General features: G+C 37.6%; 1 pseudogene; it reads right to left on the bottom strand.

Annotated features, from left to right (window-relative positions):
- Positions 1-5,236: 5,236 nt before the first annotated feature.
- LOC137726534 (G-type lectin S-receptor-like serine/threonine-protein kinase At4g27290) lies at positions 5,237-13,863 on the bottom strand (annotated as a pseudogene).
- Positions 13,864-14,432: the final 569 nt, after the last annotated feature.

Genomic DNA, 14,432 nt, shown 5'->3' with positions numbered 1-14,432 from the left:
TTTTGAAATGATTTCTGACCATATAATGTATAATGAACGGTCACGATTAAGGAATGTTCAGGAGATCATAGGATCCTTAGAAAAAAATCCGACGAGAATCATTTTCCCATGATCTGTGGCACAGAAAATAATAAATAATGATAAAGAAATTAGTTAGAAAGAAAAAAATGATTAAAAAACTGTGAAAAGCTGGTTTGGTGTGTTCATTTTTATATGCGGTTCAGGTGCTTGAGATGTGCATTTTAGAGTTGTTTGCCTTTTTTTTTCGTTGGTTTTAATTCTGCTTTGCAGGCTCTGAACCCTTAGGCAAATATACGTATAAATTATTTGAGAAAGCAATTGGAAATTTTCTGGTTTGTAGCCATGTGAAGGGAAAGCAATTGAAAATCAATGTAGCTTTTGTCCATGTTGCCAAAAGCATTGAACCTGAACAGGATAGTTTCACTGCAAAAAATCCCTTTGTTCCATATTTTTAAAGGAACAAAGCATGCCATTTTAAGAGTTTCTATAAAAAATTATGTAAACCAACTAAAAATCCGACTTTTTTCCTACTTTTGAATGGATGAAGCATGCGGTTTGAAAATCAATCTAACTTTTCTTCATGTGGTCTGAACCATTGAACCAAAATAGGGGTAATTTGAATTCAAAAATCCTTTTTTTTTCCCCTACTTTTGAATGAATTAAGCATGGCATTTTAGGGCTTTGCATGGAAGATTATATAAACCAACTAAAAATCCTATTTTTTCCTACTTTTGAATGAATCAAACATGCCATTTCAAAATGAGTGGGGTGGATTGATATTGCCATAAAAAAATGTTGACTCTTTTTTATGACTTATTTTTGATGAGATTTATAATGTTGTCTGACACACCCTTTGATGAGATTTATAATGTTGTTTGACACACTTTGATTCGGAATGTTCACTTGAACTCCCAATCGAGTTGTGCTGACCGACACCTAAAATGTGACGAAGCCATAAAGTGTAGTGTAGTGGAAAAAGGATGTGAATAAATTTAAACCTAAAAGTGCCTAGTCAAAAGAGTGCGCGGGTGAACGGGATTGAACCCATTTCACACGTGATATCAGAACATAAAATAGTATAGTAAATAGGATGAGGGTTATACCACTGAAGATAACCATCTCCTGAGATTTGTTAGAATCGTCATTTACACATAAGCACAGCTACTAATCCCGGAGGTGTGAGAAAACAAAGTTAAGTGGGTTAGCAACAACATTTGTAAGAAAACCTTTATTTTCGAACATAGTAACCCCTCATTGTAAAACAAGTATAGCTTCCTTAAAACATACTACGTAAGTATGTAACAAAAGTACAACAACAATATAACTAGAAATATGCCAAATCATGATATATCAAATGCCGCAGTAATATAATCATGTGATAATCAAGTATAACTAAGTGCTCATCCATCTAAGCTGACACACGAGTTCGTATAGATAATTTCTGACAAGAATAGGACTGGGTGTAATCAATACACTCTAGTACTATGATCATGTGAACGCTGGTGCAGAAGCACAGTCACATACGAGTTAGGATTGCCTAATGCAATTTGTACGACAGAACTGGCACCTAACTTGGATCCAAGGCGAGCGAACGATGCGAATGTGAACATACACGTGAAGGACTGGCCCTGGGGCAGAGTACTAACACAGGGGTGCAGCAAGATGAGAATATACAAATATGTATGAATGTCATGACAGTAATTTCCCAACCATATAGTAGCATTTATCACATTTAATATCACAATAACCATACTTGGCAATATAAGCGTAAAAATGAAGTACATACGCATTCATGGAAACTATAACTATATATAGGTATAAAAAAAAATTGCCCACTCACAGATACGTAGTCAAAATGAAGCTTTCGAGCCTTACTTGACCCCATACACCCTCAGGATACATTTCCCCTATATATGAAATTACTAATTAACTTAGTTTAATAACACATAAATGGAAACTTAAATATAACCTCCGCAGATTGCTCAAACATAGGGTTTGAATATATGAAATCAATCTACTCGACGTCTCGGACCTACACAAATTTTTAGAAAAAATTTTGGACGCCGGACGCGCCGTTTATGGCATGGCCACATACGCATGCAGAGCTGACGGAGACCTAACAACCGTTAGGAATATTCCATGGAATTTTCTGTTAAATCCTTAACAAAAGTTAACGACATTACCTGAAGTCGTTAGAATATTCCATCAGAATTGATAGAATATTCCGTCATCTTCTTTGGTGATCCTCATCGGTCGCCGCCATCGGAACTTGTCGAAAACTGGAAAATTTCGATCGTGAACACGTCAATCTAAAACTCATCCGATTAGGACCCTCTGAGTTTGCGAGTCAAAACTCGTCCGTTTCGAGTTTGGTTGGTATGGTTGTGTTCGTGGAGTCAAGATGAACACAATGGTGCGGTTTTTGGGCTTGATGTGCGAGTTTTTGTGCTCGTTCATGGCGATTACAAAGAATGGGAGACTTCGGGAGGGAGGGAGAGAAGGAAGATAGAGAGTGAGAGTTGCTTTCTGATTGGTGAGGTAAGAAAGGGAAGAGCTGTGAGTGGTGGAGAAGGATTTGAGGGATTTGATTGGTGAAGGGAATCGGATCCACCAATTAATGAAGGGATTGGTGGATTTTGTACAATTTTTAATGTACAAAATCTGCCTCCCTATAGTGTTTCAAGCACTGATAAATTTATACGTGTTTGTACAAAATATCCGTAATTAACGTATTTTAACGGAGCGTAACTTTTTCGTTACAAATCCGATTCAGGTCTAACTCATTTTAAGAGTTTCTATAAAAAATTATGTAAACCAACTAAAAATCTGACTTTTTTCCTACTTTTAAATGGATGAAGCATGCGGTTTGAAAGCCAATCTAACTTTTTTCCATGTGGCCTGAACCATTGAACCAAAATAGACAAAAAATCACGTAATGCTTTGGAAAATTCCTTGGTGATTCTATTTGGTATGCTTTGAAAGGCCTCATCTTTTTATTCTGGGTTATTTTCCCCTTAATATGTATTTGTCCTGTTTGTGCGTTTGGTACAAGTCTGTCTTCTTATTATTTTACTGTCATTTGTGAGGATTATTTTTTACTACTTTCGTAATGTTTTGCAGGATACATAGATGATAGATTTCGTATGAGCTACCTGCGTCCAACTATGTAAGACAATGTTCTTTGTTTCATTTAAAATGACCTACAACGACATCAATTGTTTGTCTTCTTTGTTGTCATAGAGATTGGATTCAATGTCTTTGACTGAATTGATTGTTTCATTATCTATACTTTCATCTGTTTGGTTGTTGGAAAAATGTTGGCAAACAAAAGAACTCAATTTTAGTGCTATTGTTGTGATGAATACTTAGTTTGACAAACTCATAAAATTTTGGATATTTTAGGAATTTGAGATCTTGAGTTTTAGTATTTTGTTATAAAATTGTAATGAATTTGCAAATTTGTCAAGTATATTGATAGGGATTTTACCACACACACAAAAAGGTTAAAAACTCCTATAATACTTCCAAGAATGACAAGGTTATTGTAGTATAAACGGATTTCGCAAGGTCATTCTCCACATGGATTATTAAATAATTCGAAATAAACCAAATTCCAATTAATTATTGTAATGCAGAAATGTGAGATGATTGATTTTTATGACCTAATTTAATAAAACGAATTTAATTAATAAAAATAAAACAACCTGCAATGTTAAAGTTGAAGGAAAATGAAGCAGTTTTTTTAAATATCAATTTATAAAAACGCTAGGATTCCACCATCACCTAGCAATCCTATGCATTTTTTTACTAATTACTTATGATCTACCAATGCCACTTTGAAGGTTAGGTTTTCCTAATATATATCTTACTTGGAACCTCCAACATATAACGTATATCTAACATGCAATCCGTCCGGACGTTCGGATCAAATATGAACATGAGAGACTCATTAAGTTTTATGAAAACCCATTGAAAAATCATGCAACCCTTAAAACGTGGTGTTCATCTTAAGTGAAATTACAATTATTAATCACAAGAAGCCAGCGCCAATTTCAGGGAACCTTCCGACCAAAATTGCATCAAATTACTTTTATAAAGATCCTAATGGTGATCAGGCATTAAGACAATTAGATAGTTTTAATCACGGTGATTAATAATTCAAAGCATGCATGCAATCAATCATAAGCAATTAAATAGAAATTACATATTCTTGCTAAGGCTCAAGGCTTCGCCCTAGCAAAATGAATTAGTTACGCATACTCATAATAAAAATTAGAGAAAATATCATTAACTAGAAAAAGAATGAAAACACCTTGTATGTAAAAAGTCTAAAATTCTCCAAAGGTTTGTTAAATTCTCTCAATGTCACGTCCTGAACTCTAATGGCTAAAAACCTTATTTATACTACCCCAAATTAAAACCCTCCTAGAAAAAGGTTTTCTAAAAACTAGGAAATAAAATAATAAAATGATAATAGGAATTACATTTCCATTACGACTACGAAATCTGCCCAACACAGAAATAACCACGTTTCTGGACATTTAGGACTCCAAAATAGGCCCAAAATGACTCAAATTAAAGATTAGGACCTCCTCTTCAAGTTCCATGAAGAGCCCAAATCCAAAATCCATCATGTTCCAGCCCAAAAATCACAAATAAGCTCTGCGGCCCAATCTGCCAACACTGCACGCTGGGCATAAATTAATTTGTCACGATCAGATGCTTCGGAATAAAATTATAAAATTTTGACACAACCTTCTTGACAGATTCACAAATCGGCTCCAATTGGAATCACTCAAAAAAAAAATTCCACCGTTTGATTACTTTATGCTCCAAACAAGTTCGCATGTCCTACATTAAAAACACATAGCAAAGCATCAAAATCTCACCAAAATAATAACCAAAATATACCAAGAATAGGGAATAATATATAGTATAAAATCGACTCATCATATATCTTACATTCATGGTTCCATATTCACTTTACCCATAACTATTGAATTTTGTCTCTCAATTGGATGGATTTTTATAGTTTCCAGGATCTACAATTGCAATGCCTTTGATGGATAAAGCTATGAGGACCCGGCTACTCTTAAAGAGCTTCTTTAGCATCGTAAGTTAAAATTGCATATCATTTTTTTGCTTCACGGAATTCGTTATGTTTAATAGCAATTGTTATCTTAGCAGTTTCTAACAATTGGTAAAGTATGGATAAATGTGTAGAAGTTTGAATTATACATATGAAAGTTTCATCTATTACACTCCTTTACTAATTTTTGTTACACAATCAATCATTCATAGGTAATGCTATTCATAGAGTGGTTCAAAGAATTCCAAGAGCTCATTCACCCAATTTATACGCTTCATGTAATTTTTTTTTTTCAAAAAGCTCAAACATCTTTCAGTGTAGATAACATTAACATTCTGTAACAATATATTATAGCTTTGGAACATATTTTTTCATACAATTTCTAATCTTGCAGCAACGCACGGGCCATATTTCTTGTTAGTACTGTATGATATTAGCCAAATATGGCAATTCTTTAAAATGAATAAATAATAAACACAACTTTAGCTATAACTTCAATTTCCTTCAACAACCTAACAACCCCAAATCAATTCTTTGTTATCATTTAGGAACTACTAAACTTGTAATCATAAATATTTTTCATGCATAGTTATAATTGCATGTCTAATTGTTTGCCAGCAAAGACTATAAGCTTCATGTCAACCTTCTGAACACGTTTTATGATGGTAGATTGAAGGACTACCAAGCACTTCAATGTTGATCTACCGAGCTTCTATCATCGTAGTGCTGAAAGTATTCTCTGAACATGGAAGCGTCCTTGCTGGTGATTCATGGATGCTTCGTTCAGTGTAAAAACCAGGCTGCTTTGGAGGCGGCAAGACATCACCACTGCTTAGCATCAGAACCACAGATGACATGCTTGGTCTATCCTCAGGTACTCTTTGCACACATAATAGCCCCACGTGAAGACACCTTACCACTTCAGACATGTTGCGCGAATCACAAAACGTTTTATCGATCAGTTCTAGTGGTTTATCTTGAATCCATAGTATCCATGCCTTCAAACAAATTGAAACATGTATGATATGTTAGTGGCCTAATATGTAAAAGGGGCTTTGCTGCAGACCTCCTATACTGTTAAATGCATGTCATTAGAAGACCGTGCTTCGAAGAGCACCGTCTAATTCACTCTTCTTTTTAAAGTAAAATACCATCACCTCGTTTGTTATACTCACATGTCCAAGAAGGTTGTGGTCGTGATCTGGATGACGAAATCCCCTGTTCTTCTTCCTACTCAACATCTCGAGCAGTATGACTCCAAAGCTAAACACATCAGATTTCATCGAGAAGATTCCATTTGCTACATATTCTGGAGACATATAACCACTGCCAAATAAATATGCAGTGACCAGTCAGAAAGAATTTCAAAAACAGAACAATGAAAATTATAAACCACAAAACAAATCTAAGCATGCTTACTAGGTTCCAACCACTCTGTTTGTGTTGGCTTGACTTTGATCACCACCAAATGTTTTAGCCAAGCCAAAGTCTGAAATCTTCGGGTTCATATTATCATCTAGCAGAATATTGCTAGGTTTCAGATCTCGATGTATAATCCTTAATCTAGAGTCTTGGTGAAGGTAAAGAAGCCCTCGGGCAACTCCACCAATAATGTGGAAGCACTTAGGCCAGTCGAGCATTTTTTGTCCCTCTTGATCTGAAAAAAAAACTTTAAGCCTGTTATTTCAATGGCACATTGAATCCTAGGTAAATAAGGTTGAAAATGAAGGATCATACCAAAAATATAAAAGTCCAAGCTTTTGCTGGGCATGAATTCATATATTAGAATTTTTTCGTCCTTTTGAATGCAACAACCGAAAAGCTTAACAAGATTGCGATGCTGAAGTTTGGCTATGAATATAACTTCAGTTTTGAACTCTCTCATTCCTTGTCCGGAATTCTTTGAAAGCCTCTTTACTGCAATTTCTTTTCCTCCTAGCAGTGTACCCTATGGACCATCATTTCGAAAAGACATAAATTTTGTACAGCAATTTGGCTAATTTTGATTGCATGAATTTATGTTACCTTGTACACAGGTCCAAAGCCACCTTCTCCCAGCTTGTTGCAGCTTGAAAAGTTGTCAGTGGCTTTAGCTATGGGGGTCAAGTCAAACAGTGGTAACTCCATCTCTTCCCCGTCTTCTCCGAGGTACTCATCTCTGCAATCCTTTCTTCTGTATCCTGAAATAGTAGGAGATCTCTTCAGCATGGATAAAAAGATGCGAACAGTTAGCTACACTATCGAAATTAAATACCACCTTATCTGATGCATTTTTAATGTGTCTGAAAATGGTTACCTTCATTTTTGAGTTTCTTCTTCTGTATGTACAATATTACTCCAACTGTTAGCAGTCCCATGGGAAAAACTGCAGAGCTGAGGAGAATTCGAGGTAGCTGTCTCTTGTTGAAATTGCTCTTTTTCTTAACATGATCTGAAATATCCATATAAAACAAACTTTTCATGTGATCTCGTAGTGTTGCAGTAACTGTGGTTATAACACTAACTTATTTAAACCCTACTTTGCATAATTGCAGATAAAGGTCTAAGACGTACCTAGTTCCGAAGCTGCCACCCGTATATAGAGGTCTTGACCACCGCCGAGAGTGAATTCTCTTATGTCGGTGAGGTTATCAAACCAAAGCACGCAGCCACTTCCTCCCTCCCTGATGTCAAGATTTGCACACGCAGTACATGAGCAGTTTCCCAAACATAATCCCTTGCATTCCTTAAGACCCATGCTTTTATCAAACCACGAGGTTGATGTGTCTGGGAGTATAGAATTTTGAATGTCTATATTTGTATATGTGTGTAACTTACAAGGAAAGCTCATATATATATGAGCGGAAGAAAGGAAAGCAAAACATAAAGAAAGAAAAAACAAAGCATGAAACATGGAAGCATAAAACATGGAAGGAAACATGGAAAAGTAAAAAGCAAAGCATGAAACATGGAAGGAGAAAACATGGAAGGAAACATGGAAAAGTAAAGTTTCTTCCAATACTCCCCCTCAAGCTGGATCAAGGGGATTAATTGATCCAAGCTTGAACAAAAGACGTTGAAAATCAGCAGAGGGTAATCCTTTTGTGAAAATATCCGCAAGTTGATCATGACTGCGCGTGTAGTGAGTGTCGATCACCTTGGACTGAACTTGATTTCTGACGTAGTGACAATCAACTTCAATATGTTTAGTTCGCTCATGGAATACAGGATTCGATGCAATGTGCATCGCGGCCTGATTATCACAGTGTAGGGACATGGGTTGTTGATGAGGAAAACCTAAAGTCAACAGAAGGCTTTTGAGCCAAATAAGTTCACAAGCAGTGGACGCCATAGCACGATACTCTGCCTCTGCACTAGAGCGTGCAACAACACTTTGTTTCTTGCTTTTCCAGGTAACTAGGTTGCCTCCCACAAATGTACAAAACCCAGTGGTAGACTTGCGATCGAGAGAATTGCCTGCCCAGTCAGCATCGGTATAGCCTGAGATCTGAGTGTGACTATTGTTGCACATAAGAATTCCTCTACCAATGGAACCCTTAAGATAACGTAGCACACGATGAACAATCTTCAAATGATCCATGCTTGGAGAGTGCATAAACTGGCTAACAATGCTGACAGCATATGATATATCAGGACGTGTAATAGTCAGATAAATGAGTTTGCCAACCATTCTTTGATAGTAACTTAAATTGGGAACTGGATCACCGTGAGTTTTTAGCTTCAAGTTGCTATCCAAGGGGGTACGAGCAGGCTTGCAATCTGTCATTTTTGCTTCGTGAAGAAGATCCATGACATACTTGCGTTGGTTGAGGAAGAAACCCTTGTGAGAGTGTGCCATCTCGATGCCCAGAAAGTATTTGAGAGTGCCAAGATCCTTGATAGCAAACTTGTTGTTGAGATACTGTTTAAGAGCATTAATCTCTGACATATTATCACCTGTCACAATTAGATCATCAACATAAATGAGCACAACTAGTTTACCCACTAAGCTGGAACGAACAAATAGGGAAGAATCCGCAATACTTCGACAAAAACCAACCCTTTCCAGAACATGACTGAGCTTGGCATACCATGCACGTGGACTTTGCTTAAGACCATAAATGGATTTATGGAGTTTGCACACCATTTCTGGATTGTTTGATTGAGGATGACCTGGGGGTAGCTTCATGTAAACCTCTTCTTCAAGTTCACCATGCAGGAAAGCATTTTTAACATCCATTTGAAAGAGAGGCCATGCATTGTTAATTGCAACCGACAACAATACTCTAACAGTGTTCATTTTTGCCACCAGAGCAAATGTCTCTTTATAATCGACGCCATAGGTTTGTGTAAAACCTCGAGCAACCAAGCGAGCCTTATTCCTTTCGATTGTGCCATCTGAATGAAACTTAGTTTTGTACACCCAACGACTCCCCACTGCCTTCTTTCCTTTTGGAAGTTTCACTATAGTCCATGTGTTATTTTCATGGAGGGCTTGAAGCTCCTCTGCCATAGCATTTCTCCACTCACTGTAAAGATTGGCTTCTTGAAAACTTTGAGGTTCTCGAGCTTCATTAATGGCACTTAGGAATGTAGCAAAAGAAGATGAAACTTTGCTATAATCAATAACATCAGTCACGGGATACCTGGCAGTGTAGGTCACATAATCATGCAACTTGGATGGAAGTTTCCTCTCTCGTGCAGGATTGCGACGAACTGTAGGAGATTGAACTACAGGTATTTGAACAACATCATGGTTGGAAGGATCACTGGAGGGTGCAGTGTGAATCTCTGATGAGGAAGGGTTTTCATCTTCAAGATGTTCCACCGATTGAAGGTTAACATCATCCGGCACATGATCACTAGGAGTGCATGTTGCATCTTCTCCGTTTGGATATGGAAAAGGAAATAAGTCCATCAAATGCTCCCCCTGTCTAGAGTAATCCATTGATTGTGAGAAGTAAGGAACATGTTCTTCAAATTTAACATCCCTTGAAACAACCATTTTTCTAGTTGTTGAATTATAACACTTGTAACCTTTTTGGGTAGATGAATAACCTAGAAAGACACATTTGGCAGCCCTTGGGTCTAGCTTGTCACGATTTTGAGTTTGAATGTGAACAAAGCATGTACACCCAAAGACTCTCAAATGGGAAAAGTTGATCTTTCTATTTTTCAAGACCTCATAAGGTGATTTAAAATTCAACACTTTACTAGGCAATCTATTGATGAGATATGCCGCAGTAAGGACTCCTTGAGACCAAAACTTCTTAGGCACATTCATGTGAAACATAAGAGCTCTAGTCTTCTCAAGTAGATCTCTATTCTTCCTCTCGGCCACCCCATTTTGTTGAGGTGTTCCAACACAGCTTGTTTGGTGTAATATACCATGCGTGCTCAAGTAGTGTGACATGTTATGAGACATATATTCTGTGCCGTTATCTGATCGTAAAATATGAATTTTTGAAGCAAATTGGGTGGCCACAAGTCTATGAAAATCTTGAAAAACTTCCATCACTTCACTTTTAAATTTCAAAAGATACAACCAAGTAATCCTTGTGAAATCATCCACAAAAGTTACAAAATATTTGTATCCATCAAAAGACTCTATAGTTGGTCCCCAAACATCGGAATGCACAATTTCAAAAGGGTTACTAGCCCTAGACAAAGAGGAAATAAATGGTAATCTAGTAAACTTAGAAAAATGACAAACATCACAAGGACTTGTAACTTTGCACATATTTGGGAACAAGGTGGATAGAACTTTTTCAGAAGGATGTGCTAGACGTTGGTGCCAAAGTTGTTGTTCTTGAGCTAAGCTTGAAGTGACTTGAAAAACCTTGGGAACTTGAATATGCTTGGAAAGATAGTAGAGACCATTTAAGAAAAATCCTTCACCAATCGTCTTCTTGGTGACTACATCCTGAAAGATTACATTTTTGGGAGAGAAAATGGCAAGACAATTTAATGAGTTTGTGATCTTGCTAACAGATAAAAGTTGAAAAGGGAATGAGGGAACATAAAGAGCCTCAGACTCGACATCACTTGAGATCAAATGTATTTTTCCTTTTCCCACAACCATAGCATTTTTTCCATTGGCAACTGACACTTGGGATGGAATAGAAAATTTTTCAAATTTATGCAAGTTTGTAGACTTGTTAGTCATATGATCAGTGGCTCCAGAATCTATAATCCAATAATCATGCACATTACCAATGCTGAGAGCAGTTGAGAAGGAGTGTAAGATACCTGGGATGTCCCTTTGTACCACGCCTTCATTTCCAGCCATGAAGCCAGCAAACTGTCCTAGTAGTGCAGTTTGATTGTTGTCACACTGATTTAGTGGTCCTTCACTATCTCCAAGACCTTGTTTCTTGTGAAGAAACATAGCAAACTCGTTGATCAGTGCATCTAGATTAGTGGTGAACTTCAGTGCTCCATCAGAAGAAGTTGTGGCAACATGATTTGCCTTGTAAGAATGGTTGTACGAGCCTTTCGAGACACCTTTGTTATCCCTAGGAAACTTTGGTTTTAACTCTGGATGAAGAATCCAGCATCGGTCTCTTGAGTGCCCACCAGCATCACAATGGCTACATTTTAAGCCAATTTTCTTTCCTTTGTAGCCTCTCTCCTCACCAAGTTTTTGGTTAGAGAAGTAAGCCTTAGCTTCTGGTATATTTGCCTTCATGTCCAAGGTCATGACTTTCCTTCGAACTTCTTCTCTTTGAATTGTGGCACACACACTTGAAAAAGAAGGCAGGTCGGGATTCATGAGGATATGGCTTCGAAGATCTTCGAATTCAGGGCTCAGGCTTGCTAGGAGTTGGAATATTTTGTCTTCCTCGGCTCTTTTAGTTAGCACAGCAGCGTCGATGGTGTGTGGTCGATACACATTCAGCTCGTTCCACATAGTGGTCAGCTTTCCAAGATGTTGCACAAATGGCTTCCCTTCCTGTTGCAAACCAGCAATGTCCTTCTTTAACTGAAACACTCTAGCCGCATTGTTCTGATTTCCATACATTTCCTTGAGATTTTTCCAAAGAGTCATGGAGGATTCAGCATAGCTAAAAATTTCTGCAATCTTACGATCCATGGAATTGAGTAGCCACGACATGACCAACTGGTCTTTGCATAGCCAAGCATCATACTCCGGTGAGGTAGTCTCAGGCATTGGAATAGCACCATTAACATAACCAAGCTTTGATCGTCCTCCCAGAGCAAGAGAAACTGCTCTCTCCCATGGAAGATAGTTAAACTCATTTAGCAAAACAGAACTAAGACGTTGATTTGGGTTGATATCAATATCTGAGTGTGGTGATGGTGGAGTAGCATGAAAGCCGTCTCCTTCCAAATTTACTAAGCTTTCTTCAGCCATGATTGAAGGACAAGAAGCTCACAAATCTCTCAAGAGAACACCACAGGGACAGGCCGGTTAGGGTCACTGCTCTGATACCATATAGAATTTTGAATGTCTATATTTGTATATGTGTGTAACTTACAAGGAAAGCTCATATATATATGAGCGGAAGAAAGGAAAGCAAAACATAAAGAAAGAAAAAACAAAGCATGAAACATGGAAGCATAAAACATGGAAGGAAACATGGAAAAGTAAAAAGCAAAGCATGAAACATGGAAGGAGAAAACATGGAAGGAAACATGGAAAAGTAAAGTTTCTTCCAATAGGGAGTTTAATCCCACTGTACGTTATGAAGTCATCTCCATCGCTGCAGGCCAATGGAGTCCTTCGAACACATCCATCAGACCAATATCCCGAATTCCAATCTTTCGAAGATTTTGGTACAAATCCCTTCAAGCATGCACATTTTGGAGAGTTACCATTGCTACTGCAACTAGAAAATGGACCACACAAGGCATAACTTTCACACCGATCAGCTAGGAATGTAGAGGCAAGTTCCCAACTCCGTGTTTGGTACACCCATGGGAACCGCTCTCCGACCCCTAATGGGTTCAATACAAATCTCGAGAACACTGACATGTTTCGGAGGCTGTACTCAAAATAGACCTCTTCCTTGTTCAACACAAATTCAGTCCCAGATATTGGATTTGGTTCTCTGACACCATATCCTAGTCCTGTCAAATAAAGGCCATTCCATGACCCTGCTCTAGCCTTTATCTTGGCTCCTTTCATAAGAAGAAGTTGTGGTAAGCCACGATAATCCATTCGTATCGAAAACTCTCCTGGAGCTCTTCCAAGACGAGAGATACCTATCTAAACCAGTAACCAAGTCCCAACCAATCTTCATTTTCGGTAGAAATGTGTGACAAGGATAATCAAAACTCTGCCACAAGAAGTTATCCGGGTTAGTTTCGTCTCCATCTAGCACCACAAGATTTCCAGAATCCAAGAGTTGCGATACTGGATTCCCCGCGATTCTTGAAGAATTCGATGACCACACAATGCTGTTTGAGCTATTGTGAAGGAGGACCAGAACTCCTTGCTCGGTGAGCTTCAAAAGTCCCGAAGAATCACCAAGTGGTGTTTCTCTGTTGGCTACCCACACAACTACATCAGTAGAATCAGTGTACCATATTCCCACGTACCGGCTTTTCGATTTACCTGGGCTGAAGAATCCCAGTTCATAGCTTCCACCTACAGAAACCAGAGTTTCGCCATCTCTTATACATTGACTCGGAGTGATTGTGCCCAGTGTAGTTGCAGCTGAGATTCTTAGAAGGGAGAATGAGAAGAACAAGCACGTAAAAAAGCTTCTCAAGGCTTGCATCGTTGTTCTGAGATTGCATACTTTATCCAAAGAAATTTATACAAAAATTATGCAGAGAAGATGGACCGTTGGCCCAATGAAAAATCAAAGTAAATTAAAGACTTAGAAAAAAAAATTAAAATACTTAGGTTTCTTAGTTGACCCGACAACTTTGGTTTGGAAAGAAAGATGGACCGTTGACAATTCAGGGACAGCTGATAATAAGATCACATCTTCAATGGTGGATTGCCAAAGAAATTCCTATGACAATTGCCTCTCTCCCAGCTGTCATAAAATGGACATACTCATAAATTCTCATGACCGTTGTTACAATGTATTTGTACACAAGTCAAATATTTACGTGTCAAAATTAAATGACATCCATGGTGAATTGTTGAAATTCAAACCATAGGGTTATGCAAACGATCATTTGATAGCATCTTGTTTTCAGTTTATTTGAGGAGGTTACGTGTTCAAATCTTAAAAAATAATGCTAATCTTCTTATTTGAATTTTTAATCTACATTACTGACTCTTTTTTTTTATTTTTTATTATGCAACATTGCACCATGATTCGAAGAGTAAATTTTTTAAGTCACTTTTTAATTCTCATACCAACAT

This window comes from Pyrus communis, chromosome 2, assembly GCF_963583255.1.
Source record: "Pyrus communis chromosome 2, drPyrComm1.1, whole genome shotgun sequence".
Taxonomy (NCBI): domain Eukaryota; kingdom Viridiplantae; phylum Streptophyta; class Magnoliopsida; order Rosales; family Rosaceae; genus Pyrus; species Pyrus communis.
Note: the sequence above shows the minus strand (reverse complement) of the source record. Positions and strands in the feature narration are given on the sequence as shown.